We start from the raw sequence: 27922 nt of genomic DNA, 5'->3' as shown, positions 1-27922 counted from the left end.
TTAAAACGACGGAGGCGAGATTCGAACTCGCGTGTTTAGAGCCCAATGTATCAGCATTCCATCGCCTTAACCACTCGGCCATCCCTTCCGTGACTTAAAGGAGTTAAATCATTTTGACTGCATTTGTGTTCAAAACAAAACGGATAAAACGACGGAGGCGAGATTCGAACTCGCGCAGGCAGAGCCCAATGGATTAGCAGTCCATCGCCTTAACCATCCTGTCCTCGATTTAAAACTGGTTTAATTATTTTGCCTGAATTTGTGATTAAAACAATCCGGGTAAAACGACGGAGGCGAGATTCGACCTCGCGCGGGCAGAGCCCAATGGATTAGCAGTCCATCGCCTTAACCACTCGCCCATCCCTTCTGACATTTAAACGAGTTAAATCATTTTGACTGCATTTTTGTTCAAAACAAAACGGATAAAACGACGGAGGCGAGATTCGAACTCGCGCGGGTAGAGCCCAATGGATTAGCAGTCCATCGCCTTAACCACTCGGCCACCCCGTCCTCGATTTAAAACTGCTTTAATTATTTGCCTGAATTTGTGATTAAAACAATCCGGTTAAAACGACGTAGGCGAGATTCGAACTCGCGTGTTAAGAGCCCAATGTATCAGCAATCCATCGCCTTAACCACTCGGAAATCCCTTCCGCGATTTAAACGAGTTTAATCATTTTGGCTGCATTTGTGCTCAAAAGAAAACGGATAAAACGACGGAGGCGAGATTCGAACTCGCACGGGCAGAGCCCAATGGATTAGCAGTCCATCCCCTTAACCACCCCGTCCTTGATTTAAAACTGGTTTAATTATTTTGCCTGAATTTGTGATTAAAACAATCCGGTTTAAACGACGGAGGCGAGATTCGAACTCGCGCGGGTAGAGCCCAATGGATTAACAGTCCATCGCCTTAACCACTCGGCCACCCCGTCCTCGATTTAAAACTGCTTTAATTATTTGCCTGAATTTGTGATTAAAACAATCCGGTTAAAACGACGTAGGCGAGATTCGAACTCGCGTGTTAAGAGCCCAATGTATCAGCAATCCATCGCCTTAACCACTCGGAAATCCCTTCCGCGATTTAAAGGAGTTTAATCATTTTGGCTGCATTTGTGTTCAAAAGAAAACGGATAAAACGACGGAGGCGAGATTCGAACCCGCACGGGCAGAGCCCAATGGATTAGCAGTCCATCGCCTTAACCATCCTGTCCTCGATTTAAAACTGGTTTAATTATTTTGCCTGAATTTGTGATTAAAACAATCCGGTTAAAACGACGGAGGCGAGATTCGAACTCGCGCGGGCAGAGCCCATTGGATTAACAGTCCATCGCCTTAACCACTCGGAAATCCCTTCCGCGATTTAAACGAGTTTAATCATTTTGGCTGCATTTGTGCTCAAAAGAAAACGGATAAAACGACGGAGGCGAGATTCGAACTCGCACGGGCAGAGCCCAATGGATTAGCAGTCCATCGCCTTAACCATCCTGTCCTCGATTTAAAACTGGTTTAATTATTTTGCCTGAATTTGTGATTAAAACAATCCGGTTAAAACGACGTAGGCGAGATTCGAACTCGCGTGTTAAGAGCCCAATGTATCAGCAATCCATCGCCTTAACCACTCGGAAATCCCTTCCGCGATTTAAACGAGTTTAATCATTTTGGCTGCATTTGTGCTCAAAAGAAAACGGATAAAACGACGGAGGCGAGATTCGAACTCGCACGGGCAGAGCCCAATGGATTAGCAGTCCATCCCCTTAACCACCCCGTCCTTGATTTAAAACTGGTTTAATTATTTTGCCTGAATTTGTGATTAAAACAATCCGGTTTAAACGACGGAGGCGAGATTCGAAATCGCGTGTTTAGGGCCCAATGTATCAGCATTCCATCGCCTTAACCATTTGACCATCCCTTCCGGGATTTTAAGGAGTTAAATCATTTTGACTGCATTTGTGTTCAAAACAAAACGGATAAAACGACGGAGGCGAGATTCGAACTCGCGCGGGCAGAGCCCAATGGATTAGCAGTCCATCGCCTTAACCATCCTGTCCTCGATTTAAAACTGGTTTAATTATTTTGCCTGAATTTGTGATTAAAACAATCCGGTTAAAACGACGGAGGTGAGATTCGAACTCGCGCGGGCAGAGCCCAATGGATTAGCAGCACATCGCCTTAACCACTCGGATACCCCGTCCTCGATTTACAACTGGTTTAATTATTTTGCCTGAATTTGTGATTAAAACATTCCGGTTAAAACGACGTAGGCGAGATTCGAACTCGCGTGTTAAGTGCCCAATGTATCAGCAATCCATCGCCTTAACCACTCGGAAATCCCTTCCGCGATTTAAACGAGTTTAATCATTTTGGCTGCATTTGTGCTCAAAAGAAAACGGATAAAACGACGGAGGCGAGATTCGAACTCGCACGGGCAGAGCCCAATGGTTTAGCAGTCCATCCCCTTAACCACCCCGTCCTTGATTTAAAACTGGTTTAATTATTTTGCCTGAATTTGTGATTAAAACAATCCGGTTAAAACGACGGAGGCGAGATTCGAAATCGCGTGTTTAGGGCCCAATGTATCAGCATTCCATCGCCTTAACCATTTGACCATCCCTTCCGGGATTTAAAGGAGTTAAATCATTTTGACTGCATTTGTGTTCAAAACAAAACGGATAAAACGACGGAGGCGAGATTCGAACTCGCGCGGGCAGAGCCCAATGGATTAGCAGTCCATCGCCTTAACCACCCTGTCCTCGATTTAAAACTGGTTTAATTATTTTGCCTGAATTTGTGATTAAAACAATCCGGTTAAAACGACGGAGGTGAGATTCGAACTCGCGCGGGCAGAGCCCAATGGATTAGCAGCACATCGCCTTAACCACTCGCCCATCCCTTCTGACATTTAAACGAGTTAAATTATTTTGCCTGAATTTGTGATTAAAACAATCCGGTTAAAACGACGTAGGCGAGATTCGAACTCGCGCGGGTAGAGCCCAATGGATTAGCAGTCCATCGCCTTAACCACTCGGCCACCCCGTCCTCGATTTAAAACGAGTTTAATCATTTTGGCTGCATTTGTGTTCAAAAGAAAACGGATAAAACGACGGAGGCGAGATTCGAACTCGCACGGGCAGAGCCCAATGGATTAGCAGTCCATCCCCTTAACCACCCCGTCCTCGATTTAAAACTGGTTTAATTATTTTGCCTGAATTTGTGATTAAAACAATCCGGTTAAAACGACCGAGGCGAGATTCGAAATCGCGTGTTCAGGGCCCAATGTATCAGCATTCCATCGCCCTAACCATTCGACCATCCCTTCCGGGATTTAAAGGATTTTAATCGTTTTGACTGCATTTGTGTTCAAAACAAAACGGACAAAACGACGGAGTCGAGATTCGAACACGCGCGGGCAGAGCCCAATGGATTAGCATTCCATCTCTTTAACCACTCGACCATCCCTTCCTCGATTTAACCGAGTTTAATCATTTTGCTTGCATTTATGTTCAAAACAAAACGGACAAAACGACGGAGGCGAGATTCGAACTTGCGCAGGCAGAGCCCAATGGATTAGCAGCACATCGCCTTAACCACTCGGATACCCCGTCCTCGGTTTAAAACTGGTTAAAATTATTTTGCCTGAATTTGTGATTAAAACAATCCGGTTAAAACGACGTAGGCGAGATTCGAACTCGCGTGTTAAGAGCCCAATGTATCAAAAATCCATCGCCTTAACCACTCGGAAATCCCTTCTGCGATTTAAACGAGTTTAATCATTTTGGCTGCATTTGTGTTCAAAAGAAAACGGATAAAACGACGGAGGCGAGATTCGAACTCGCACGGGCAGAGCCCAATGGATTAGCAGTCCATCCCCTTAACCACCCCGTCCTCGATTTAAAACTGGTTTAATTATTTTGCCTGAATTTGTGATTAAAACAATCCGGTTAAAACGACCGAGGCGAGATTCGAAATCGCGTGTTCAGAGCCCAATGTATCAGCATTCCATCGCCTTAACCATTCGACCATCCCTTCCGGGATTTAAAGGAGTTAAATCATTTTGACTGCATTTGTGTTCAAAACAAAACGGATAAAACGACGGAGGCGAGATTCGAACTCGCGCGGGCAGAGCCCAATGGATTAGCAGTCCATCGCCTTAACCATCCTGTCCTCGATTTAAAACTGGTTTAATTATTTTGCCTGAATTTGTGATTAAAACAATCCGGTTAAAACGACGGAGGCGAGATTCGACCTCGCGCGGGCAGAGCCCAATGGATTAGCAGTCCATCGCCTTAACCACTTGCCCACCCCTTCTGACATTTAAACGAGTTAAATCATTTTGACTGCATTTGTGTTCAAAACAAAACGGATAAAACGACGGAGGCGAGATTCGAACTCGCGCGGGCAGAGCCCAATGGATTAGCAGTCCATCGCCTTAACCACTCGGCCACCCCGTCCTCGATTTAAAACTGCTTTAATTATTTGCCTGAATTTGTGATTAAAACAATCCGGTTAAAACGACGGAGGCGAGATTCGGACTCGCGTGTTTAGAGCCCAATGTATCAGCAATCCATCGCCTTAACCACACGGCCGTCCCATCCTCGATATAACCGAGTTTAATCATTTTGACTGCATTTGTGTTCAAAACAAAACGGACAAAATGACGGAGTCGAGATTCGAACACGCGCGGGCAGAGCCCAATGGATTAGCATTCCATCTCTTTAACCACTCGACCATCCCTTCCTCGATTTAACCGAGTTTAATCATTTTGATTGCATTTGTGTTCAAAACAAAACGGACAAAACGACGGAGGCGAGATTCGAACTCGCGCAGGCAGAGCCCAATGGATTAGCAGCACATCGCCTTAACCACTCGGATACCCCGTCCTCGGTTTAAAACTGGTTAAAATTATTTTGCCTGAATTTGTGATTAAAACAATCCGGTTAAAACGACGTAGGCGAGATTCGAACTCGCGTGTTAAGAGCCCAATGTATCAGCAATCCATCGCCTTAACCACTCGGAAATCCCTTCTGCGATTTAAACGAGTTTAATCATTTTGGCTGCATTTGTGTTCAAAAGAAAACGGATAAAACGACGGAGGCGAGATTCGAACTCGCATGGGCAGAGCCCAATGTATTAGCAGTCCATCCCCTTAACCACCCCGTCCTCGATTTAAAACTGGTTTAATTATTTTGCCTGAATTTGTGATTAAAACAATCCGGTTAAAACGACCGAGGCGAGATTCGAAATCGCGTGTTCAGGGCCCAATGTATCAGCATTCCATCGCCTTAACCATTCGACCATCCCTTCCGGGATTTAAAGGAGTTAAATCATTTTGACTGCATTTGTGTTCAAAACAAAACGGATAAAACGACGGAGGCGAGATTCGAACTCGCGCGGGCAGAGCCCAATGGATTAGCAGTCCATCGCCTTAACCATCCTGTCCTCGATTTAAAACTGGTTTAATTATTTTGCCTGAATTTGTGATTAAAACAATCCGGTTAAAACGACGGAGGCGAGATTCGACCTCGCGCGGGCAGAGCCCAATGGATTAGCAGTCCATCGCCTTAACCACTCGCCCACCCCTTCTGACATTTAAACGAGTTAAATCATTTTGACTGCATTTGTGTTCAAAACAAAACGGATAAAACGACGGAGGCGAGATTCGAACTCGCGCGGGCAGAGCCCAATGGATTAGCAGTCCATCGCCTTAACCACTCGGCCACCCCGTCCTCGATTTAAAACTGCTTTAATTATTTGCCTGAATTTGTGATTAAAACAATCCGGTTAAAACGACGTAGGCGAGATTCGAACTCGCGTGTTAAGAGCCCAATGTATCAGCAATCCATTGCCTTAACCACTCGGAAATCCCTTCCGCGATTTAAACGAGTTTAATCATTTTGGCTGCATTTGTGTTCAAAACAAAACGGATAAAACAACGGAGGCGAGATTCGAACTCGCGCGGGCAGAGCCCAATGGATTAGCATTCCATCCCTTTAACCACCCCGTCCTCGATTTAAAACTGGTTTAATTATTTTGCCTGAATTTGTGATTAAAACAATCCGGTTAAAACGACGGAGGCGAGATTCGGACTCGCGTGTTTAGAGCCCAATGTATCAGTAATCCATCGCCTTAACCACTCGGCCGTCCCATCCTCGATTTAACCGAGTTTAATCATTTTGACTGCATTTGTGTTCAAAACAAAACGGACAAAACGACGGATTCGAGATTCGAACTCGCGCAGGCAGAGCCCAATGGATTAGCAGTCCATCGCCTTATCCACTTGGCCACCCCGTTGTCGAATTAGAACTGGTTTAATTATTTTGCCTGAATTTGTGATTAAAACAATCCGGTTAAAACGACGGAGGCGAGATTCGACCGTGCGTGTTTAGGGCCCAATGTATCAGCATTCCATCGCCTTAACCACTCGACCATCCCTTCCGGGATTTAAAGGAGTTAAATCATTTTGACTGCATTTGTGTTCAAAACAAAACGGATAAAACGACGGAGGCGAGATTCGAACTCGCGCGGGCAGAGCCCAATGGATTAGCAGTCCATCGCCTTAACCACCCTGTCCTCGATTTAAAACTGGTTTCATTATTTTGCCTGAATTTGTGATTAAAAAAATCCGGTTAAAACGACGGAGGTGAGATTCGAACTCGCGCGGGTAGAGCCCAAAGGATTTGCAGCACATCGCCTTAACCACTCGGATACCCCGTCCTCGGTTTAAAACTGGTTTAATTATTTTGGCTGAATTTGTGATTAAAACAATCCGGTTAAAACGACGTAGGCGAGATTCGAACTCGCGTGTTAAGAGCCCAATGTATCAGCAATCCATCGCCTTAACCACTCGGAAATCCCTTCTGCGATTTAAACGAGTTTAATCATTTTGGCTGCATTTGTGTTCAAAAGAAAACGGATAAAACGACGGAGGCGAGAATCGAACTCGCACGGGCAGAGCCCAATGGATTAGCAGTCCATCCCCTTAACCACCCCGTCCTCGATTTAAAACTGGTTTAATTATTTTGCCTGAATTTGTGATTAAAACAATCCGGTTAAAACGACCGAGGCGAGATTCGAAATCGCGTGTTCAGGGCCCAATGTATCAGCATTCCATCGCCCTAACCATTCGACCATCCCTTCCGGGATTTAAAGGATTTTAATCGTTTTGACTGCATTTGTGTTCAAAACAAAACGGACAAAACGACGGAGTCGAGATTCGAACACGCGCGGGCAGAGCCCAATGGATTAGCATTCCATCTCTTTAACCACTCGACCATCCCTTCCTCGATTTAACCGAGTTTAATCATTTTGCTTGCATTTATGTTCAAAACAAAACGGACAAAACGACGGAGGCGAGATTCGAACTTGCGCAGGCAGAGCCCAATGGATTAGCAGCACATCGCCTTAACCACTCGGATACCCCGTCCTCGGTTTAAAACTGGTTAAAATTATTTTGCCTGAATTTGTGATTAAAACAATCCGGTTAAAACGACGTAGGCGAGATTCGAACTCGCGTGTTAAGAGCCCAATGTATCAAAAATCCATCGCCTTAACCACTCGGAAATCCCTTCTGCGATTTAAACGAGTTTAATCATTTTGGCTGCATTTGTGTTCAAAAGAAAACGGATAAAACGACGGAGGCGAGATTCGAACTCGCACGGGCAGAGCCCAATGGATTAGCAGTCCATCCCCTTAACCACCCCGTCCTCGATTTAAAACTGATTTAATTATTTTGCCTGAATTTGTGATTAAAACAATCCGGTTAAAACGACCGAGGCGAGATTCGAAATCGCGTGTTCAGGGCCCAATGTATCGGCATTCCATCGCCTTAACCATTCGACCATCCCTTCCGGGATTTAAAGGAGTTAAATCATTTTGACTGCATTTGTGTTCAAAACAAAACGGATAAAACGACGGAGGCGAGATTCGAACTCGCGCGGGCAGAGCCCAATGGATTAGCAGTCCATCGCCTTAACCATCCTGTCCTCGATTTAAAACTGGTTTAATTATTTTGCCTGAATTTGTGATTAAAACAATCCGGTTAAAACGACGGAGGCGAGATTCGACCTCGCGCGGGCAGAGCCCAATGGATTAGCAGTCCATCGCCTTAACCACTCGCCCACCCCTTCTGACATTTAAACGAGTTAAATCATTTTGACTGCATTTGTGTTCAAAACAAAACGGATAAAAAGACGGAGGCGAGATTCGAACTCGCGCGGGCAGAGCCCAATGGATTAGCAGTCCATCGCCTTAACCACTCGGCCACCCCGTCCTCGATTTAAAACTGCTTTAATTATTTGCCTGAATTTGTGATTAAAACAATCCGGTTAAAACGACGGAGGCGAGATTCGGACTCGCGTGTTTAGAGCCCAATGTATCAGCAATCCATCGCCTTAACCACTCGGCCGTCCCATCCTCGATATAACCGAGTTTAATCATTTTGACTGCATTTGTGTTCAAAACAAAACGGACAAAATGACGGAGTCGAGATTCGAACACGCGCGGGCAGAGCCCAATGGATTAGCATTCCATCTCTTTAACCACTCGACCATCCCTTCCTCGATTTAACCGAGTTTAATCATTTTGATTGCATTTGTGTTCAAAACAAAACGGACAAAACGACGGAGGCGAGATTCGAACTCGCGCAGGCAGAGCCCAATGGATTAGCAGCACATCGCCTTAACCACTCGGATACCCCGTCCTCGGTTTAAAACTGGTTAAAATTATTTTGCCTGAATTTGTGATTAAAACAATCCGGTTAAAACGACGTAGGCGAGATTCGAACTCGCGTGTTAAGAGCCCAATGTATCAGCAATCCATCGCCTTAACCACTCGGAAATCCCTTCTGCGATTTAAACGAGTTTAATCATTTTGGCTGCATTTGTGTTCAAAAGAAAACGGATAAAACGACGGAGGCGAGAATCGAACTCGCGCAGGCAGAGCCCAATGGATTAGCAGTCCATCGCCTTAACCACCCCGTCCTCGGTTTAAAACTGGTTTAATTATTTTGGCTGAATTTGTGATTAAAACAATCCGGTTAAAACGACGTAGGCGAGATTCGAACTCGCGTGTTAAGAGCCCAATGTATCAGCAATCCATCGCCTTAACCACTCGGAAATCCCTTCTGCGATTTAAACGAGTTTAATCATTTTGGCTGCATTTGTGTTCAAAAGAAAACGGATAAAACGACGGAGGCGAGAATCGAACTCGCACGGGCAGAGCCCAATGGATTAGCAGTCCATCCCCTTAACCACCCCGTCCTCGATTTAAAACTGGTTTAATTATTTTGCCTGAATTTGTGATTAAAACAATCCGGTTAAAACGACCGAGGCGAGATTCGAAATCGCGTGTTCAGGGCCCAATGTATCAGCATTCCATCGCCCTAACCATTCGACCATCCCTTCCGGGATTTAAAGGATTTTAATCGTTTTGACTGCATTTGTGTTCAAAACAAAACGGACAAAACGACGGAGTCGAGATTCGAACACGCGCGGGCAGAGCCCAATGGATTAGCATTCCATCTCTTTAACCACTCGACCATCCCTTCCTCGATTTAACCGAGTTTAATCATTTTGTTGCATTTATGTTCAAAACAAAACGGACAAAACGACGGAGGCGAGATTCGAACTTGCGCAGGCAGAGCCCAATGGATTAGCAGCACATCGCCTTAACCACTCGGATACCCCGTCCTCGGTTTAAAACTGGTTAAAATTATTTTGCCTGAATTTGTGATTAAAACAATCCGGTTAAAACGACGTAGGCGAGATTCGAACTCGCGTGTTAAGAGCCCAATGTATCAAAAATCCATCGCCTTAACCACTCGGAAATCCCTTCCTCGATTTAACCGAGTTTAATCATTTTGCCTGCATTTGTGTTCAAAAGAAAACGGATAAAACGACGGAGGCGAGATTCGAACTCGCGTGTTAAGAGCCCAATGTATCAGCAATCCATCGCCTTAACCACTCGGAAATCCCTTCTGCGATTTAAACGAGTTTAATCATTTTGGCTGCATTTGTGTTCAAAAGAAAACGGATAAAACGACGGAGGCGAGATTCGAACTCGCATGGGCAGAGCCCAATGTATTAGCAGTCCATCCCCTTAACCACCCCGTCCTCGATTTAAAACTGGTTTAATTATTTTGCCTGAATTTGTGATTAAAACAATCCGGTTAAAACGACCGAGGCGAGATTCGGACTCGCGTGTTTAGAGCCCAATGTATCAGTAATCCATCGCCTTAACCACTCGGCCGTCCCATCCTCGATTTAACCGAGTTTAATCATTTTGACTGCATTTGTGTTCAAAACAAAACGGACAAAACGACGGATTCGAGATTCGAACTCGCGCAGGCAGAGCCCAATGGATTAGCAGTCCATCGCCTTATCCACTTGGCCACCCCGTTGTCGATTTAGAACTGGTTTAATTATTTTGCCTGAATTTGTGATTAAAACAATCCGGTTAAAACGACGGAGGCGAGATTCGACCGTGCGTGTTTAGGGCCCAATGTATCAGCATTCCATCGCCTTAACCACTCGACCATCCCTTCCGGGATTTAAAGGAGTTAAATCATTTTGACTGCATTTGTGTTCAAAACAAAACGGATAAAACGACGGAGGCGAGATTCGAACTCGCGCGGGCAGAGCCCAATGGATTAGCAGTCCATCGCCTTAACCACCCTGTCCTCGATTTAAAACTGGTTTCATTATTTTGCCTGAATTTGTGATTAAAACAATCCGGTTAAAACGACGGAGGTGAGATTCGAACTCGCGCGGGTAGAGCCCAAAGGATTTGCAGCACATCGCCTTAACCACTCGGATACCCCGTCCTCGGTTTAAAACTGGTTTAATTATTTTGGCTGAATTTGTGATTAAAACAATCCGGTTAAAACGACGTAGGCGAGATTCGAACTCGCGTGTTAAGAGCCCAATGTATCAGCAATCCATCGCCTTAACCACTCGGAAATCCCTTCCGCGATTTAATCGAGTTTAATCATTTTGGCTGCATTTGTGTTCAAAAGAAAACGGATAAAACGACGGAGGCGAGATTCGAACACGCGCGGGCAGAGCCCAATGGATTAGCATTCCATCGCTTTAACCACTCGACCATCCCTTCCTCGATTTAACTGAGTTTAATCATTTTTCTTGCATTTGTGTTCAAAACAAAACGGACAAAACGACGGAGGCGAGATTCGAACTCGCGCAGGCAGAGCCCAATGGATTAGCAGTCCATCGCCTTAACCATCCTGTCCTCGATTTAAAACTGGTTTAATTATTTTGCCTGAATTTGTGATTAAAACAATCCGGTTAAAACGACGTAGGCGAGATTCGAACTCGCGTGTTAAGAGCCCAATGTATCAGCAATCCATCGCCTTAACCACCCGCCATCCCTTCTGACATTTAAACGAGTTAAATCATTTTGACTGCATTTGTGTTCAAAACAAAACGGATAAAACGACGGAGCCAAGATTCGAACTCGCGCGGGCAGAGCCCAATGGATTAGCAGTCCATCGCCTTAACCACTCGGCCACCCCGTCCTCGATTTAAAACTGCTTTAATTATTTGCCTGAATTTGTGATTAAAACAATCCGGTTAAAACGACGTAGGCGAGATTCGAACTCGCGTGTTAATAGCCCAATGTACCAGCAATCCATCGCCTTAACCACTCGGAAATCCCTTCCGCGATTTAAACGAGTTTAATCATTTTGGCTGCATTTGTGTTCAAAACAAAACGGATAAAACAACGGAGGCGAGATTCGAACTCGCGCGGGCAGAGAACAATGGATTAGCAGTCCATCCCCTTAACCACCCCGTCCTCGATTTAAAACTGGTTTAATTATTTTGCCTGAATTTGTGATTAAAACAATCCGGTTAAAACGACGGAGGCGAGATTCGGACTCGCGTGTTTAGAGCCCAATGTATCAGTAATCCGTCGCCTTAACCACTCGGCCGTCCCATCCTCGATTTAACCGAGTTTAATCATTTTGACTGCATTTGTGTTCAAAACAAAACGGACAAAACGACGGAGTCGAGATTCGAACTCGCGCAGGCAGAGCCCAATGGATTAGCAGTCCATCGCCTTATCCACTTGGCCACCCCGTTGTCGATTTAGAACTGGTTTAATTATTTTGACTGAATTTGTGATTAAAACAATCCGGTTAAAACGACGGAGGCGAGATTCGAACTCGCGTGTTTAGAGCCCAATGTATCAGCATTCCATCGCCTTAACCACTCGGCCATCCCTTCCGTGATTTAAAGGAGTTAAATCATTTTGACTGCATTTGTGTTCAAAACAAAACGGATAAAACGACGGAGGCGAGATTCGAACTCGCGCGGGCAGAGTCCAATGGATTAGCAGTCCATCGCCTTAACCACTCGGCCACCCCGTCCTTGATTTAAAACTGGTTTAATTATTTTGCCTGAATTTGTGATTAAAACAATCCGGTTAAAACGACGGAGGCGAGATTCGACCGTGCGTGTTTAGGGCCCAATGTATCAGCATTCCATCGCCTTAACCACTCGACCATCCCTTCCGGGATTTAAAGGAGTTAAATCATTTTGACTGCATTTGTGTTCAAAACAAAACGGATAAAACGACGGAGGCGAGATTCGAACTCGCGCGGGCAGAGCCCAATGGATTAGCAGTCCATCGCCTTAACCACCCTGTCCTCGATTTAAAACTGGTTTCATTATTTTGCCTGAATTTGTGATTAAAACAATCCGGTTAAAACGACGGAGGCGAGATTCGACCTCGCGCGGGCAGAGCCCAATGGATTAGCAGTCCATCGCCTTAACCACTCGCCCATCCCTTCTGACATTTAAACGAGTTAAATCATTTTGACTGCATTTTTGTTCAAAACAAAACGGATAAAACGACGGAGGCGAGATTCGAACTCGCGCGGGCAGAGCCCAATGGATTAGCAGTCCATCGCCTTAACCACTCGGCCACCCCGTCCTCGATTTAAAACTGCTTTAATTATTTGCCTGAATTTGTGATTAAAACAATCCGGTTAAAACGTCGTAGGCGAGATTCGAACTCGCGTGTTAAGAGCCCAATGTATCAGCAATCCATCGCCTTAACCACTCGGAAATCCCTTCCGCGATTTAAACGAGTTTAATCATTTTGGCTGCATTTGTGTTCAAAACAAAACGGATAAAACAACGGAGGCGAGATTCGAACTCGCGCGGGCAGAGCCCAATGGATTAGCATTCCATCCCTTTAACCACCCCGTCCTCGATTTAAAACTGGTTTAATTATTTTGCCTGAATTTGTGATTAAAACAATCCGGTTAAAACGACGGAGGCGAGATTCGGACTCGCGTGTTTAGAGCCCAATGTATCAGTAATCCATCGCCTTAACCACTCGGCCGTCCCATCCTCGATTTAACCGAGTTTAATCATTTTGACTGCATTTGTGTTCAAAACAAAACGGACAAAACGACGGATTCGAGATTCGAACTCGCGCAGGCAGAGCCCAATGGATTAGCAGTCCATCGCCTTATCCACTTGGCCACCCCGTTGTCGATTTAGAACTGGTTTAATTATTTTGCCTGAATTTGTGATTAAAACAATCCGGTTAAAACGACGGAGGCGAGATTCGACCGTGCGTGTTTAGGGCCCAATGTATCAGCATTCCATCGCCTTAACCACTCGACCATCCCTTCCGGGATTTAAAGGAGTTAAATCATTTTGACTGCATTTGTGTTCAAAACAAAACGGATAAAACGACGGAGGCGAGATTCGAACTCGCGCGGGCAGAGCCCAATGGATTAGCAGTCCATCGCCTTAACCACCCTGTCCTCGATTTAAAACTGGTTTCATTATTTTGCCTGAATTTGTGATTAAAACAATCCGGTTAAAACGACGGAGGTGAGATTCGAACTCGCGCGGGTAGAGCCCAAAGGATTTGCAGCACATCGCCTTAACCACTCGGATACCCCGTCCTCGGTTTAAAACTGGTTTAATTATTTTGGCTGAATTTGTGATTAAAACAATCCGGTTAAAACGACGTAGGCGAGATTCGAACTCGCGTGTTAAGAGCCCAATGTATCAGCAATCCATCGCCTTAACCACTCGGAAATCCCTTCCGCGATTTAAACGAGTTTAATCATTTTGACTGCATTTGTGTTCAAAACAAAACGGATAAAACGACGGAGGCGAGATTCGAACTCGCGCGGGCAGAGTCCAATGGATTAGCAGTCCATCGCCTTAACCACTCGGCCACCCCGTCCTTGATTTAAAACTGGTTTAATTATTTTGCCTGAATTTGTGATTAAAACAATCCGGTTAAAACGACGGAGGCGAGATTCGACCGTGCGTGTTTAGGGCCCAATGTATCAGCATTCCATCGCCTTAACCACTCGACCATCCCTTCCGGGATTTAAAGGAGTTAAATCATTTTGACTGCATTTGTGTTCAAAACAAAACGGATAAAACGACGGAGGCGAGATTCGAACTCGCGCGGGCAGAGCCCAATGGATTAGCAGTCCATCGCCTTAACCACCCTGTCCTCGATTTAAAACTGGTTTCATTATTTTGCCTGAATTTGTGATTAAAACAATCCGGTTAAAACGACGGAGGCGAGATTCGACCTCGCGCGGGCAGAGCCCAATGGATTAGCAGTCCATCGCCTTAACCACTCGCCCATCCCTTCTGACATTTAAACGAGTTAAATCATTTTGACTGCATTTTTGTTCAAAACAAAACGGATAAAACGACGGAGGCGAGATTCGAACTCGCGCGGGCAGAGCCCAATGGATTAGCAGTCCATCGCCTTAACCACTCGGCCACCCCGTCCTCGATTTAAAACTGCTTTAATTATTTGCCTGAATTTGTGATTAAAACAATCCGGTTAAAACGTCGTAGGCGAGATTCGAACTCGCGTGTTAAGAGCCCAATGTATCAGCAATCCATCGCCTTAACCACTCGGAAATCCCTTCCGCGATTTAAACGAGTTTAATCATTTTGGCTGCATTTGTGTTCAAAACAAAACGGATAAAACAACGGAGGCGAGATTCGAACTCGCGCGGGCAGAGCCCAATGGATTAGCATTCCATCCCTTTAACCACCCCGTCCTCGATTTAAAACTGGTTTAATTATTTTGCCTGAATTTGTGATTAAAACAATCCGGTTAAAACGACGGAGGCGAGATTCGGACTCGCGTGTTTAGAGCCCAATGTATCAGTAATCCATCGCCTTAACCACTCGGCCGTCCCATCCTCGATTTAACCGAGTTTAATCATTTTGACTGCATTTGTGTTCAAAACAAAACGGACAAAACGACGGATTCGAGATTCGAACTCGCGCAGGCAGAGCCCAATGGATTAGCAGTCCATCGCCTTATCCACTTGGCCACCCCGTTGTCGATTTAGAACTGGTTTAATTATTTTGCCTGAATTTGTGATTAAAACAATCCGGTTAAAACGACGGAGGCGAGATTCGACCGTGCGTGTTTAGGGCCCAATGTATCAGCATTCCATCGCCTTAACCACTCGACCATCCCTTCCGGGATTTAAAGGAGTTAAATCATTTTGACTGCATTTGTGTTCAAAACAAAACGGATAAAACGACGGAGGCGAGATTCGAACTCGCGCGGGCAGAGCCCAATGGATTAGCAGTCCATCGCCTTAACCACCCTGTCCTCGATTTAAAACTGGTTTCATTATTTTGCCTGAATTTGTGATTAAAACAATCCGGTTAAAACGACGGAGGTGAGATTCGAACTCGCGCGGGTAGAGCCCAAAGGATTTGCAGCACATCGCCTTAACCACTCGGATACCCCGTCCTCGGTTTAAAACTGGTTTAATTATTTTGGCTGAATTTGTGATTAAAACAATCCGGTTAAAACGACGTAGGCGAGATTCGAACTCGCGTGTTAAGAGCCCAATGTATCAGCAATCCATCGCCTTAACCACTCGGAAATCCCTTCCGCGATTTAAACGAGTTTAATCATTTTGGCTGCATTTGTGTTCAAAAGAAAACGGATAAAACGACGGAGGCGAGATTCGAACACGCGCGGGCAGAGCCCAATGGATTAGCATTCCATCGCTTTAACCACTCGACCATCCCTTCCTCGATTTAACTGAGTTTAATCATTTTGCTTGCATTTGTGTTCAAAACAAAACGGACAAAACGACGGAGGCGAGATTCGAACTCGCGCAGGCAGAGCCCAATGGATTAGCAGTCCATCGCCTTAACCATCCTGTCCTCGATTTAAAACTGGTTTAATTATTTTGCCTGAATTTGTGATTAAAACAATCCGGTTAAAACGACGTAGGCGAGATTCGAACTCGCGTGTTAAGAGCCCAATGTATCAGCAATCCATCGCCTTAACCACTCGCCCATCCCTTCTGACATTTAAACGAGTTAAATCATTTTGACTGCATTTGTGTTCAAAACAAAACGGATAAAACGACGGAGCCAAGATTCGAACTCGCGCGGGCAGAGCCCAATGGATTAGCAGTCCATCGCCTTAACCACTCGGCCACCCCGTCCTCGATTTAAAACTGCTTTAATTATTTGCCTGAATTTGTGATTAAAACAATCCGGTTAAAACGACGTAGGCGAGATTCGAACTCGCGTGTTAAGAGCCCAATGTACCAGCAATCCATCGCCTTAACCACTAGGAAATCCCTTCCGCGATTTAAACGAGTTTAATCATTTTGGCTGCATTTGTGTTCAAAACAAAACGGATAAAACAACGGAGGCGAGATTCGAACTCGCGCGGGCAGAGAACAATGGATTAGCAGTCCATCCCCTTAACCACCCCGTCCTCGATTTAAAACTGGTTTAATTATTTTGCCTGAATTTGTGATTAAAACAATCCGGTTAAAACGACGGAGGCGAGATTCGGACTCGCGTGTTTAGAGCCCAATGTATCAGTAATCCATCGCCTTAACCACTCGGCCGTCCCATCCTCGATTTAACCGAGTTTAATCATTTTGACTGCATTTGTGTTCAAAACAAAACGGACAAAACGACGGAGTCGAGATTCGAACTCGCGCAGGCAGAGCCCAATGGATTAGCAGTCCATCGCCTTATCCACTTGGCCACCCCGTTGTCGATTTAGAACTGGTTTAATTATTTTGACTGAATTTGTGATTAAAACAATCCGGTTAAAACGACGGAGGCGAGATTCGAACTCGCGTGTTTAGAGCCCTATGTATCAGCATTCCATCGCCTTAACCACTCGGCCATCCCTTCCGTGATTTAAAGGAGTTAAATCATTTTGACTGCATTTGTGTTCAAAACAAAACGGATAAAACGACGGAGGCGAGATTCGAACTCGCGCGGGCAGAGTCCAATGGATTAGCAGTCCATCGCCTTAACCACTCGGCCACCCCGTCCTTGATTTAAAACTGGTTTAATTATTTTGCCTGAATTTGTGATTAAAACAATCCGGTTTAAACGACGGAGGCGAGATTCGACCGTGCGTGTTTAGGGCCCAATGTATCAGCATTCCATCGCCTTAACCACTCGACCATCCCTTCCGGGATTTAAAGGAGTTAAATCATTTTGGCTGCATTTGTGTTCAAAACAAAACGGATAAAACGACGGAGGCGAGATTCGAACTCGCGCGGGCAGAGCCCAATGGATTAGCAGTCCATCGCCTTAACCACCCTGTCCTCGATTTAAAACTGGTTTCATTATTTTGCCTGAATTTGTGATTAAAACAATCCGGTTAAAACGACGGAGGTGAGATTCGAACTCGCGCGGGTAGAGCCCAAAGGATTTGCAGCACATCGCCTTAACCACTCGGATACCCCGTCCTCGGTTTAAAACTGGTTTAATTATTTTGGCTGAATTTGTGATTAAAACAATCCGGTTAAAACGACGTAGGCGAGATTCGAACTCGCGTGTTAAGAGCCCAATGTATCAGCAATCCATCGCCTTAACCACTCGGAAATCCCTTCCGCGATTTAAACGAGTTTAATCATTTTGGCTGCATTTGTGTTCAAAAGAAAACGGATAAAACGACGGAGGCGAGATTCGAACTCGCACGGGCAGAGCCCAATGGATTAGCAGTCCATCCCCTTAACCACCCCGTCCTCGATTTAAAACTGGTTTAATTATTTTGCCTGAATTTGTGATTAAAACAATCCGGTTAAAACGACGGAGGCGAGATTCGAACTCGCGTGTTAAGAGCCCAATGTATCAGCAATCCATCGCCTTAACCACTCGGAAATCCCTTCCGGGATTTAAAGGAGTTAAATCATTTTGACTGCATTTGTGTTCAAAACAAAACGGATAAAACCACGGAGGCGAGATTCGAACTCGCGCGGGTAGAGCCCAATGGATTAGCAGTCCATCGCCTTAACCATCCTGTCCTCGATTTAAAACTGGTTTAATTATTTTGCCTGAATTTGTGATTAAAACAAACCGGTTAAAACGACGGAGGCGAGATTCGACCTCGCGCGGGCAGAGCCCAATGGATTAGCAGTCCATCGCCTTAACCACTCGGCCATCCCTTCTGACATTTAAACGAGTTAAATCATTTTGACTGCATTTGTGTTCAAAACAAAACGGATAGAACGACGGAGGCGAGATTCGAACTCGCGCGGGCAGAGCCCAATGGATTAGCAGTCCATCGCCTAAACCACACGGCACTCTGTCCTCGATTTAAAACTGCTTTAATTATTTGCCTGAATTTGTGATTTAAACAATCCGGTAAAAACGACGTAGGCGAGATTTGAAATCGCGTGTTAAGAGCCCAATGTATCAGCAATCCATCGCCTTAACCACTCGGAAATCCCTTCCGCGATTTAAACGAGTTTAATCATTTTGGCTGCATTTGTGTTCAAAACAAAACGGATAAAACAACGGAGGCGAGATTCGAACTCGCGCGGGTAGAGCCCAAAGGATTTGCAGCACATCGCCTTAACCACTCGGATACCCCGTCCTCGGTTTAAAACTGGTTTAATTATTTTGGCTGAATTTGTGATTAAAACAATCCGGTTAAAACGACGTAGGCGAGATTCGAACTCGCGTGTTAAGAGCCCAATGTATCAGCAATCCATCGCCTTAACCACTCGGAAATCCCTTCCGCGTTTTAAACGAGTTTAATCATTTTGGCTGCATTTGTGTTCAAAAGAAAACGGATAAAACGACGGAGGCGAGATTCGAACTCGCACGGGCAGAGCCCAATGGATTAGCAGTCCATCCCCTTAACCACCCCGTCCTCGATTTAAAACTGGTTTAATTATTTTGCCTGAATTTGTGATTAAAACAATCCGGTTAAAACGACGGAGGCGAGATTCGAAATCGCGTGTTCAGGGCCCAATGTATCAGCATTCCATCGCCTTAACCATTCGACCATCCCTTCCGGGATTTAAAGGAGTTAAATCATTTTGACTGCATTTGTGTTCAAAACAAAACGGATAAAACGACGGAGGCGAGATTCGAACTCGCGCGGGCAGAGCCCAATGGATTAGCAGTCCATCGCCTTAACCATCCTGTCCTCGATTTAAAACTGGTTTAATAATTTTGCCTGAATTTGTGATTAAAACAATCCGGTTAAAACGACGGAGGCGAGAATCGACCTCGCGCGGGCAGAGCCCAATGGATTAGCAGTAAATCGCCTTAACCACTCGGCCATCCCTTCTGACATTTAAACGAGTTAAATCATTTTGACTGCATTTGTGTTCAAAACAAAACGGATAAAACGACGGAGGCGAGATTCAAACTCGAGCGGGCAGAGCCCAATGGATTAGCAGTCCATCGCCTAAACCACACGGCACTCTGTCCTCGATTTAAAACTGCTTTAATTATTTGCCTGAATTTGTGATTAAAACAATCCGGTTAAAACGACGTAGGCGAGATTTGAAATCGCGTGTTAAGAGCCCAATGTATCAGCAATCCATCGCCTTAACCACTCGGAAATCCCTTCCGCGATTTAAACGAGTTTAATCATTTTGGCTGCATTTGTGTTCAAAACAAAACGGATAAAACAACGGAGGCGAGATTCGAACTCGCGCGGGCAGAGCACAAAGGACTAGCAGTCCATCCCCTTAACCACCCGTCCTCGATTTAAAACTGGTTTAATTATTTTGCCTGAATTTGTGATTAAAACAATCCGGTTAAAACGACGGAGGCGAGATTCGAACTCGCGTGTTTAGAGCCCAATGTATCAGCAATCCATCGCCTTAACCACTCGGCCGTCCCATCCTCGATTTAACCGAGTTTAATCATTTTGACTGCATTTGTGTTCAAAACAAAACGGACAAAACGACGGAGTCGAGATTCGAACACGCGCGGGCAGAGCCCAATGGATTAGCATTCCATCGCTTTAACCACTCGACCATCCCTTCCTCGATTTAACCGAGTTTAATCATTTTGCTTGCATTTGTGTTCAAAACAAAACGGACAAAACGACGGAGGCGAGATTCGAACTCGCGCAGGCAGAGCCCAATGGATTAGCAGTCCATCGCCTTATCCACTTGGCCACCCCGTTGTCGATTTAGAACTGGTTTAATTATTTTGACTGAATTTGTGATTAAAACAATCCGGTTAAAACGACGGAGGCGAGATTCGAACTCTCGTGTTTAGAGCCCAATGTATCAGCATTCCATCGCCTTAACCACTCGGCCATCCCTTCCGTGATTTAAAGGAGTTAAATCATTTTGACTGCATTTGTGTTCAAAACAAAACGGATAAAACGACGGAGGCGAGATTCGAACTCGCGCGGGCAGAGCCCAATGGATTAGCAGTCCATCGCCTTAACCACTCGGCCACCCCGTCCTTAATTTAAAACTGGTTTAATTATTTTGCCTGAATTTGTGATTAAAACAATCCGGTTAAAACGACGGAGGCGAGATTCGAACGCGCGTGTTTAGGGCCCAATGTATCAGCATTCCATCGCCTTAACCACTCGACCATCCCTTCCGGGATTTAAAGGAATTAAATCATTTTGACTGCATTTGCGTTCAAAACAAAACGGATAAAACGACGGAGGCGAGATTCGAACTCGCGCGGGCAGAGCCCAATGGATTAGCAGTCCATCGCCTTAACCACCCTGTCCTCGATTTAAAACTGGTTTAATTATTTTGCCTGAATTTGTGATTAAAACAATCCGGTTAAAACGATGGAGGCGAGATTCGAAGTCGCGCGGGCAGATCCCAATGGATTAGCAGCACATCGCCTTAACCACTCGGATACCCCGTCCTCGGTTTAAAACTGGTTTAATTATTTTGCCTGAATTTGTGATTAAAACAATCCGGTTAAAACGACGTAGGCGAGATTCGAACTCGCGTGTTAAGAGCCCAATGTATCAGCAATCCATCGCCTTAACCACTCGGAAATCCCTTCCGCGATTTAAACGAGTTTAATCATTTTGGCTGCATTTGTGTTCAAAAGAAAACGCATAAAACGACGGAGGCAAGATTCGAACTCGCACGGGCAGAGCCCAATGGATTAGCAGTCCATCCCCTTAACCACCCCTTCCTCGATTTAAAACTGGTTTAATTATTTTGCCTGAATTTGTGATTAAAACAATCCGGTTAAAACGACGGAGGCGAGATTCGAAATCGCGTGTTTAGGGCCCAATGTGTAAGCATTCCATCGCCTTAACCATTCGACCATCCCTTCCGGGATTTAAAGGAGTTAAATCATTTTGACTGCATTTGTGTTCAAAACAAAACGGATAAAACGACGGAGGCGAGATTCGAACTCGCGCGGGCAGAGCCCAATGGATTAGCAGTCCATCGCCTTAACCATCCTGTCCTCGATTTAAAACTGGTTTAATTATTTTGCCTGAATTTGTGATTAAAACAATCCGGATAAAACGACGGAGGCGAGATTCGACCTCGCGCGGGCAGAGCCCAATGGATTAGCAGTCCATCGCCTTAACCACTCGGCCATCCCTTCTGACATTTAAACGAGTTAAATCATTTTGACTGCATTTGTGTTCAAAACAAAACGGATAAAACGACGGAGGCGAGATTCAAACTCGCGCGGGCAGAGCCCAATGGATTAGCAGTCCATCGCCTAAACCACACGGCACTCTGTCCTCGATTTAAAACTGCTTTAATTATTTGCCTGAATTTGTGATTAAAACAATCCGGTTAAAACGACGTAGGCGAGATTTGAAATCGCGTGTTAAGAGCCCAATGTATCAGCAATCCATCGCCTTAACCACTCGGAAATCCCTTCCGCGATTTAAACGAGTTTAATCATTTTGGCTGCATTTGTGTTCAAAACAAAAGGGATAAAACAACGGAGGCGAGATTCGAACTCGCGCGGGCAGAGCACAATGGACTAGCAGTCCATCCCCTTAACCACCCGTCCTCGATTTAAAACTGGTTTAATTATTTTGCCTGAATTTGTGATTAAAACAATCCGGTTAAAACGACGGAGGCGAGATTCGAACTCGCGTGTCTAGAGCCCAATGTATCAGCAATCCATCGCCTTAACCACTCGGCCGTCCCATCCTCGATTTAACCGAGTTTAATCATTTTGACTGCATTTGTGTTCAAAACAAAACGGACAAAACGACGGAGTCGAGATTCGAACACGCGCGGGCAGAGCCCAATGGATAAGCATTCCATCGCTTTAACCACTCGGCCATCCCTTCCTCGATTTAACCGAGTTTAATCATTTTGCTTGCATTTGTGTTCAAAACAAAACGGACAAAGCGACGGAGGCGAGATTCGAACTCGCGCAGGCAGAGCCCAATGGATTAGCAGTCCATCGCCTTATCCACTTGGCCACCCCGTTGTCGATTTAGAACTGGTTTAATTATTTTGACTGAATTTGTGATTAAAACAATCCGGTTAAAACGACGGAGGCGAGATTCGAACTCTCGTGTTTAGAGCCCAATGTATCAGCATTCCATCGCCTTAACCACTCGGCCATCCCTTCCGTGATTTAAAGGAGTTAAATCATTTTGACTGCATTTGTGTTCAAAACAAAACGGATAAAACGACGGAGGCGAGATTCGAACTCGCGCGGGCAGAGCCCAATGGATTAGCAGTCCATCGCCTTAACCACTCGGCCACCCCGTCCTTAATTTTAAACTGGTTTAATTATTTTGCCTGAATTTGTGATTAAAACAATCCGGTTAAAACGACGGAGGCGAGATTCGAACTCACGTGTTTAGAGCCCAATGTATCAGCATTCCATCGCCTTAACCACTCGGCCATCCCTTCCGGGATTTGAAGGAGTTAAATCATTTTGACTGCATTTGTGTTCAAAACAAAACGGATAAAACGACGGAGGCGAGATTCGAACTCGCGCGGGCAGACCCCAATGGATTAGCAGTCCATCGCCTTAACCACCCTGTCCTCGATTTAAAACTGGTTTAATTATTTTGCCTGAATTTGTGATTAAAACAATCCGGTTAAAACGATGGAGGCGAGATTCGAAGTCGCGCGGGCAGATCCCAATGGATTAGCAGCACATCGCCTTAACCACTCGGATACCCCGTCCTCGGTTTAAAACTGGTTTAATTATTTTGCCTGAATTTGTGATTAAAACAATCCGGTTAAAACGACGTAGGCGAGATTCGAACTCGCGTGTTAAGAGCCCAATGTATCAGCAATCCATCGCCTTAACCACTCGGAAATCCCTTCCGCGATTTAAACGAGTTTAATCATTTTGGCTGCATTTGTGTTCAAAAGAAAACGGATAAAACGACGGAGGCAAGATTCGAACTCGCACGGGCAGAGCCCAATGGATTAGCAGTCCATCCCCTTAACCACCCCTTCCTCGATTTAAAACTGGTTTAATTATTTTGCCTGAATTTGTGATTAAAACAATCCGGTTAAAACGACGGAGGCGAGATTCGACCTCGCGCGGGCAGAGCCCAATGGATTAGCAGTCCATCGCCTTAACCACTCGCCCACCCCTTCTGACATTTAAACGAGTTAAATCATTTTGACTGCATTTGTGTTCAAAACAAAACGGATAAAACGACGGAGGCGAGATTCGAACTCGCGCGGGCAGAGCCCAATGGATTAGCAGTCCATCGCCTTAATCATCCTGTCCTCGATTTAAAACTGGTTTAATTATTTTGCCTGAATTTGTGATTAAAACAATCTGGTTAAAACGACGGAGGCGAGATTCGACCTCGCGCGGGCAGAGCCCAATGGATTAGCAGCCCATTGCCTTATCCACTTGGCCACCCCGTTGTCGATTTAGAACTGGTTTAATTATTTTGACTGAATTTGTGATTAAAACAATCCTGTTAAAACGACGGAGGCGAGATTCGAAATCGCGTGTTTAGGGCCCAATATATCAGCATTCCATCGCCTTAACCACTCGGAAATCCCTTCCGCGATTTAAACGAGTTTAATCATTTTGGCTGCATTTGTGTTCAAAACAAAACGGATAAAACGACGGAGGCGAGATTCGAACTCGCGCGGGCAGAGCCAATGGATTAGCAGTCCATCCCCTTAACCACCCCGTCCTCGATTTAAAACTGGTTTAATTATTTTGCCTGAATTTGTGATTAAAACAATCCGGTTAAAACGACGGAGGCGAGATTCGAAATCGCGTGTTTAGGGCCCAATGTATCAGCATTCCATCGCCTTAACCACTCGACCATCCCTTCCGGGATTTAAATGAGTTAAATCATTTTGACTGCATTTGTGTTCAAAACAAAACGGATAAAACGACGGAGGCGAGATTCGAACTCGCACGGGCAGAGCCCAATGGATTAGCAGTCCATCGCCTTAACCACCCTGTCCTCGATTTAAAACTGGTTTAATTATTTTGCCTGAATTTGTGATTAAAACAATCCGGTTAAAACGACGGAGGCGAGATTCGAACTCGCGCGGGCAGCGCCCATTGGATTAGCAGTCCATCGCCTTAACCACTCGGCCATCATTTCTGACATTTAAACGAGTTAAATCATTTTGACTGCATTTGTGTTCAAAACAAAACGGAAAAAACGACGGAGGCGAGATTCGAACTCGCGCGGGCAGAGCCCAATGGATTAGCAGTCCATCGCCTTAACCACTCGGCCACCCCGTCCTCGATTTGAAACCGGTTTAATTATTTTGCCTGAATTTGTGATTAAAACAATCCGGTTAAAACGACGGAGGCGAGATTCGAACTCATGTGTTTAGAGCCCAATGAATTAGCAATCGATCGCCTTAACCACTCAGCCATACCTTCCTCGATTTAACCGAGTTTAATCATTTTGACTGCATTTGTGTTTAAAACAAAAAGGATAAAACGACGGAGGCGAGATTCGAACACGCGCGGGTAGAGCCCAATGGATTAGCAGTCCATCGCCTTAACCACCCCGTCCTCGATTTAAAACTGGTTTAATTATTTTGCCTGAATTTGTGATTAAAAGAATCCGATTAAAACGTCGGAGCCGAGATTCAAACTCGCGTGTTTAGAACCCAATGAATTAGCAATCCATCGCCTAAACCACTCGGCCATCCCTTCTGATATTTAAACGAGTTAAATCATTTTGCCTGCATTTGTGTTAAAAACAAAACCGATAAAACGACGGAAGCGAGATTCGAACTCGCGCGTGCTGAGCCCAATGGATTTGCAGTCCATCGCCTTAACCACTCGGCCACCCCGTCCTCGATTTAAAACTGTTTAAATTATTTTGCCTAAATTTGGGATTAAAACAATCCGGTAAAAACGACGGAGGCGAGATTCGAACTCGCGTGTTTTGAGCCCAATGTATCAGCAAACCATCGCCTTAACCACTCGGAAATCCCTTCGGCGATTTAAACGAGTTTAATTATTTTGACTGCATTTGTGTTCAAAACAAAACGGATAAAACGACGGAGGCGAGATTCGAACTCGCGCGGGCAGAACCCAATGGATTAGCAGTCCATCGCCTTAATTACTCGGCCATCCCTTCCTCGAATTAAACGAGTTTAGTCATTTTGACTTCATTTGTGTTCAAAACAAAACGGATAAAACGACGGAGGCGAAATTCGAACGCGCGCGGGCAGAACCCAATGGATTAGCAGTCCATCGCCTTAACCACTTGGCCACCCCGTCCTCGTTGTAAAACTAGTTTAATTATTTTGCTTGAATTTGTGATTAAAATAATCCGGTTAAAACAACGGAGGCGAGATTCCAACTCGCGTGTGCAGAGCCCAAAGTATCAGCAGTCCATCGCCTTAACCACTCGGCCACCCCGTCCTCGATTTAAAACTGGTTTAATTATTTTGCCTGAATTTGTGATTAAAACGACGGAGGCGAGATTCGAACTCGCGTGTGCAGAGCCCAAATACTTGCTGTCCATCGCCTTTACCACTAGGCCATCCCTTCCTCGTTTTAAGTGAGATTAATCATTTTGACTTCATTTGTGTTAAAACAAAACGAATGAAACGACGGAGGCGAAATTCAAACTGGCGCGGGCAGAGCCCATTGGATTAGCAGTCCATCGCCTTAATCACTCGGCCATCCCTTCCTCGATTTAAACGAGTTTAGTCATTTTGACTTCATTTGTGTTCAAATTAGAACGGATAAAACGACGGAGGCGAGATTCGAATTCGCGCGGGCAGAGCCCAGTGGATTAGCAATCCATCGCCTTAACCACTCGGCCACCCCGTCCTTGACATAAAACTGGTTTAATTATTTTGCTGAATTTGTGATTAAAACAATCCGGTTAAAACGACGGATGCGAGATTCGAACTCGCGCGGGCAGATTCCATTGGATTAGCAGGCCATCGCCTTAATCACTCGGCCATCCCTTCCTCGATTTAAACGAGTTTAATTATTTTGATTGCATTTGTGTTCAAAACAAAACGGATAAAACGACGGAGGCGAGATTCGAACTCGCGCGGGCAGAGCCCAATGGATTAGCAGTCCATCGCATTAACCACTCGGCCACCCCGTCCTCGATGTAAAGCTGGTTTAGTTATTTTGCATCAATTTGTGATTAAAACGGCGATGGCGAGATTCGAACTCGCGCGGCCAGAGCCCATTGGATTACCAGTCCTTCGCCTTAATCACTCGGCTATCCCTTCCTCGATTTAAACGAGTTTAGTCATTTTGACTGCATTTGTGTTCAAAACAAAACGGATAAAACGACGGAAGCGAGATTAGAACTCGCGCAAACCAATGGACTAGCAGTCCATCGCCTTAACCACCCCGTCCTCGATTTAAAACTGGTTTAATCATTTTGAGTGCATTTGTGTTCAAAACAAAACGAATGAAACGACGGAGGCGAGATTCGAACTCGCGTATGCAGAGCCCAATGTTTTAGCAGTCCATCGCCTGAACCACTCGGCCACCCCGTCCTCGATGCCGTCTCATTGCCTGTGGAAAATCTATTTGCCTAGGGAAACTCTCTTTTCCTAGGGAAACACTCTTTGCCTGTGGAAATTCGGTTCCTGGGAAAACTCTTGTTGCCTGGGGAAACTCATTTTTGCTGGGGAAACTCTCTTTGCCTGTTGAAACTCTCTTTGCTTGAGGAAATTCGGTTCCTGGGAAAATTGTCTTTGCCTGGGGAAACTCTCTTTGCCTGGGGAAACTCTCGTTGCCTGGGGAATCTCTCGTTCACTGGGAAAAATCTCTTTGCCTACGGAAACTTTCTTTGCCTGGGGAAACTCTCTTTGCCTAGGGAAACTATCTTTGCCTGGGGAAACTATCTTTGCCTGAGGAAACTCTCTTTGCCTAGGGAAACTCTCATTGCCTGTGGAAAATCTCTTTGCCTAGGGAAACTCTCGTTGCCTGGGGAAACTCTTTGCCTGGGGAAACTCTCTTTGCCTGGGGAAACTCTCTTTGCCTGGGGAAACTCTCTTTGCCTGGGGAAACTCTCTTTGCCTGTGGAAATTCGGTTCCTGGGAAAACTCTTGTTGCCTGGGGAAACTCATTTTTGCTGGGGAAACTCTCTTTGCCTGTTGAAACTCTCTTTGCCTGAGGTAATTCGGTTCCTGGGAAAACTCTCTTTGCCTGAAGAAATTCGGTTCCTGGGAAAACTCTCGTTGCCTGGGGAAACTCTTTGCCTGGGGAAACTCTCTTTG

General features: G+C 45.2%; 33 non-coding genes across 33 annotated transcripts; all 33 read right to left on the bottom strand.

The window, feature by feature from the left end:
* Positions 1–428: 428 nt before the first annotated feature.
* Positions 429–510, bottom strand: TRNAS-GCU (transfer RNA serine (anticodon GCU)). The gene has a single exon. It is a non-coding gene; the product is annotated as a tRNA-Ser (tRNA).
* A 340-nt stretch (positions 511–850) lies between these two features.
* On the bottom strand, positions 851–932 carry TRNAN-GUU (transfer RNA asparagine (anticodon GUU)). The gene has a single exon. It is a non-coding gene; the product is annotated as a tRNA-Asn (tRNA).
* A 2022-nt stretch (positions 933–2954) lies between these two features.
* On the bottom strand, positions 2955–3036 carry TRNAS-GCU (transfer RNA serine (anticodon GCU)). The gene has a single exon. It is a non-coding gene; the product is annotated as a tRNA-Ser (tRNA).
* A 1330-nt stretch (positions 3037–4366) lies between these two features.
* TRNAS-GCU (transfer RNA serine (anticodon GCU)) lies at positions 4367–4448 on the bottom strand. Its single transcript has one exon. It is a non-coding gene; the product is annotated as a tRNA-Ser (tRNA).
* A 347-nt stretch (positions 4449–4795) lies between these two features.
* Positions 4796–4877, bottom strand: TRNAS-GCU (transfer RNA serine (anticodon GCU)). Its single transcript has one exon. It is a non-coding gene; the product is annotated as a tRNA-Ser (tRNA).
* A 621-nt stretch (positions 4878–5498) lies between these two features.
* On the bottom strand, positions 5499–5580 carry TRNAS-GCU (transfer RNA serine (anticodon GCU)). Its single transcript has one exon. It is a non-coding gene; the product is annotated as a tRNA-Ser (tRNA).
* Positions 5581–5641: 61 nt separating this feature from the next.
* TRNAS-GCU (transfer RNA serine (anticodon GCU)) lies at positions 5642–5723 on the bottom strand. The gene has a single exon. It is a non-coding gene; the product is annotated as a tRNA-Ser (tRNA).
* Positions 5724–8041: 2318 nt separating this feature from the next.
* Positions 8042–8123, bottom strand: TRNAS-GCU (transfer RNA serine (anticodon GCU)). Its single transcript has one exon. It is a non-coding gene; the product is annotated as a tRNA-Ser (tRNA).
* Positions 8124–8184: 61 nt separating this feature from the next.
* Positions 8185–8266, bottom strand: TRNAS-GCU (transfer RNA serine (anticodon GCU)). The gene has a single exon. It is a non-coding gene; the product is annotated as a tRNA-Ser (tRNA).
* A 347-nt stretch (positions 8267–8613) lies between these two features.
* TRNAS-GCU (transfer RNA serine (anticodon GCU)) lies at positions 8614–8695 on the bottom strand. Its single transcript has one exon. It is a non-coding gene; the product is annotated as a tRNA-Ser (tRNA).
* Positions 8696–11442: 2747 nt separating this feature from the next.
* TRNAS-GCU (transfer RNA serine (anticodon GCU)) lies at positions 11443–11524 on the bottom strand. The gene has a single exon. It is a non-coding gene; the product is annotated as a tRNA-Ser (tRNA).
* Positions 11525–12007: 483 nt separating this feature from the next.
* TRNAS-GCU (transfer RNA serine (anticodon GCU)) lies at positions 12008–12089 on the bottom strand. The gene has a single exon. It is a non-coding gene; the product is annotated as a tRNA-Ser (tRNA).
* Positions 12090–12294: 205 nt separating this feature from the next.
* On the bottom strand, positions 12295–12376 carry TRNAS-GCU (transfer RNA serine (anticodon GCU)). The gene has a single exon. It is a non-coding gene; the product is annotated as a tRNA-Ser (tRNA).
* Positions 12377–12860: 484 nt separating this feature from the next.
* TRNAS-GCU (transfer RNA serine (anticodon GCU)) lies at positions 12861–12942 on the bottom strand. The gene has a single exon. It is a non-coding gene; the product is annotated as a tRNA-Ser (tRNA).
* A 1193-nt stretch (positions 12943–14135) lies between these two features.
* Positions 14136–14217, bottom strand: TRNAS-GCU (transfer RNA serine (anticodon GCU)). The gene has a single exon. It is a non-coding gene; the product is annotated as a tRNA-Ser (tRNA).
* Positions 14218–14701: 484 nt separating this feature from the next.
* On the bottom strand, positions 14702–14783 carry TRNAS-GCU (transfer RNA serine (anticodon GCU)). Its single transcript has one exon. It is a non-coding gene; the product is annotated as a tRNA-Ser (tRNA).
* A 1615-nt stretch (positions 14784–16398) lies between these two features.
* Positions 16399–16480, bottom strand: TRNAS-GCU (transfer RNA serine (anticodon GCU)). Its single transcript has one exon. It is a non-coding gene; the product is annotated as a tRNA-Ser (tRNA).
* A 483-nt stretch (positions 16481–16963) lies between these two features.
* On the bottom strand, positions 16964–17045 carry TRNAS-GCU (transfer RNA serine (anticodon GCU)). Its single transcript has one exon. It is a non-coding gene; the product is annotated as a tRNA-Ser (tRNA).
* A 205-nt stretch (positions 17046–17250) lies between these two features.
* Positions 17251–17332, bottom strand: TRNAS-GCU (transfer RNA serine (anticodon GCU)). Its single transcript has one exon. It is a non-coding gene; the product is annotated as a tRNA-Ser (tRNA).
* Positions 17333–18375: 1043 nt separating this feature from the next.
* On the bottom strand, positions 18376–18457 carry TRNAS-GCU (transfer RNA serine (anticodon GCU)). The gene has a single exon. It is a non-coding gene; the product is annotated as a tRNA-Ser (tRNA).
* A 1897-nt stretch (positions 18458–20354) lies between these two features.
* TRNAS-GCU (transfer RNA serine (anticodon GCU)) lies at positions 20355–20436 on the bottom strand. Its single transcript has one exon. It is a non-coding gene; the product is annotated as a tRNA-Ser (tRNA).
* A 205-nt stretch (positions 20437–20641) lies between these two features.
* Positions 20642–20723, bottom strand: TRNAS-GCU (transfer RNA serine (anticodon GCU)). The gene has a single exon. It is a non-coding gene; the product is annotated as a tRNA-Ser (tRNA).
* A 1043-nt stretch (positions 20724–21766) lies between these two features.
* Positions 21767–21848, bottom strand: TRNAS-GCU (transfer RNA serine (anticodon GCU)). Its single transcript has one exon. It is a non-coding gene; the product is annotated as a tRNA-Ser (tRNA).
* Positions 21849–22615: 767 nt separating this feature from the next.
* Positions 22616–22697, bottom strand: TRNAS-GCU (transfer RNA serine (anticodon GCU)). Its single transcript has one exon. It is a non-coding gene; the product is annotated as a tRNA-Ser (tRNA).
* Positions 22698–22902: 205 nt separating this feature from the next.
* Positions 22903–22984, bottom strand: TRNAS-GCU (transfer RNA serine (anticodon GCU)). The gene has a single exon. It is a non-coding gene; the product is annotated as a tRNA-Ser (tRNA).
* A 764-nt stretch (positions 22985–23748) lies between these two features.
* On the bottom strand, positions 23749–23830 carry TRNAS-GCU (transfer RNA serine (anticodon GCU)). Its single transcript has one exon. It is a non-coding gene; the product is annotated as a tRNA-Ser (tRNA).
* A 197-nt stretch (positions 23831–24027) lies between these two features.
* TRNAS-GCU (transfer RNA serine (anticodon GCU)) lies at positions 24028–24109 on the bottom strand. The gene has a single exon. It is a non-coding gene; the product is annotated as a tRNA-Ser (tRNA).
* A 614-nt stretch (positions 24110–24723) lies between these two features.
* TRNAS-GCU (transfer RNA serine (anticodon GCU)) lies at positions 24724–24810 on the bottom strand. The gene has a single exon. It is a non-coding gene; the product is annotated as a tRNA-Ser (tRNA).
* Positions 24811–24871: 61 nt separating this feature from the next.
* On the bottom strand, positions 24872–24953 carry TRNAS-GCU (transfer RNA serine (anticodon GCU)). The gene has a single exon. It is a non-coding gene; the product is annotated as a tRNA-Ser (tRNA).
* A 484-nt stretch (positions 24954–25437) lies between these two features.
* Positions 25438–25519, bottom strand: TRNAC-GCA (transfer RNA cysteine (anticodon GCA)). The gene has a single exon. It is a non-coding gene; the product is annotated as a tRNA-Cys (tRNA).
* A 348-nt stretch (positions 25520–25867) lies between these two features.
* On the bottom strand, positions 25868–25949 carry TRNAS-GCU (transfer RNA serine (anticodon GCU)). The gene has a single exon. It is a non-coding gene; the product is annotated as a tRNA-Ser (tRNA).
* A 476-nt stretch (positions 25950–26425) lies between these two features.
* On the bottom strand, positions 26426–26507 carry TRNAS-GCU (transfer RNA serine (anticodon GCU)). Its single transcript has one exon. It is a non-coding gene; the product is annotated as a tRNA-Ser (tRNA).
* Positions 26508–26711: 204 nt separating this feature from the next.
* TRNAS-GCU (transfer RNA serine (anticodon GCU)) lies at positions 26712–26793 on the bottom strand. Its single transcript has one exon. It is a non-coding gene; the product is annotated as a tRNA-Ser (tRNA).
* Positions 26794–27922: the final 1129 nt, after the last annotated feature.

The sequence above is a fragment of the Phalangium opilio genome, unplaced genomic scaffold (genome assembly GCF_054372755.1).
Source record: "Phalangium opilio isolate 3A_F unplaced genomic scaffold, DU_Popi_V2 ptg000089l_1, whole genome shotgun sequence".
In the NCBI taxonomy this organism is placed as follows: domain Eukaryota; kingdom Metazoa; phylum Arthropoda; class Arachnida; order Opiliones; family Phalangiidae; genus Phalangium; species Phalangium opilio.
This window is presented reverse-complemented; position numbering and strand designations above follow the sequence as displayed.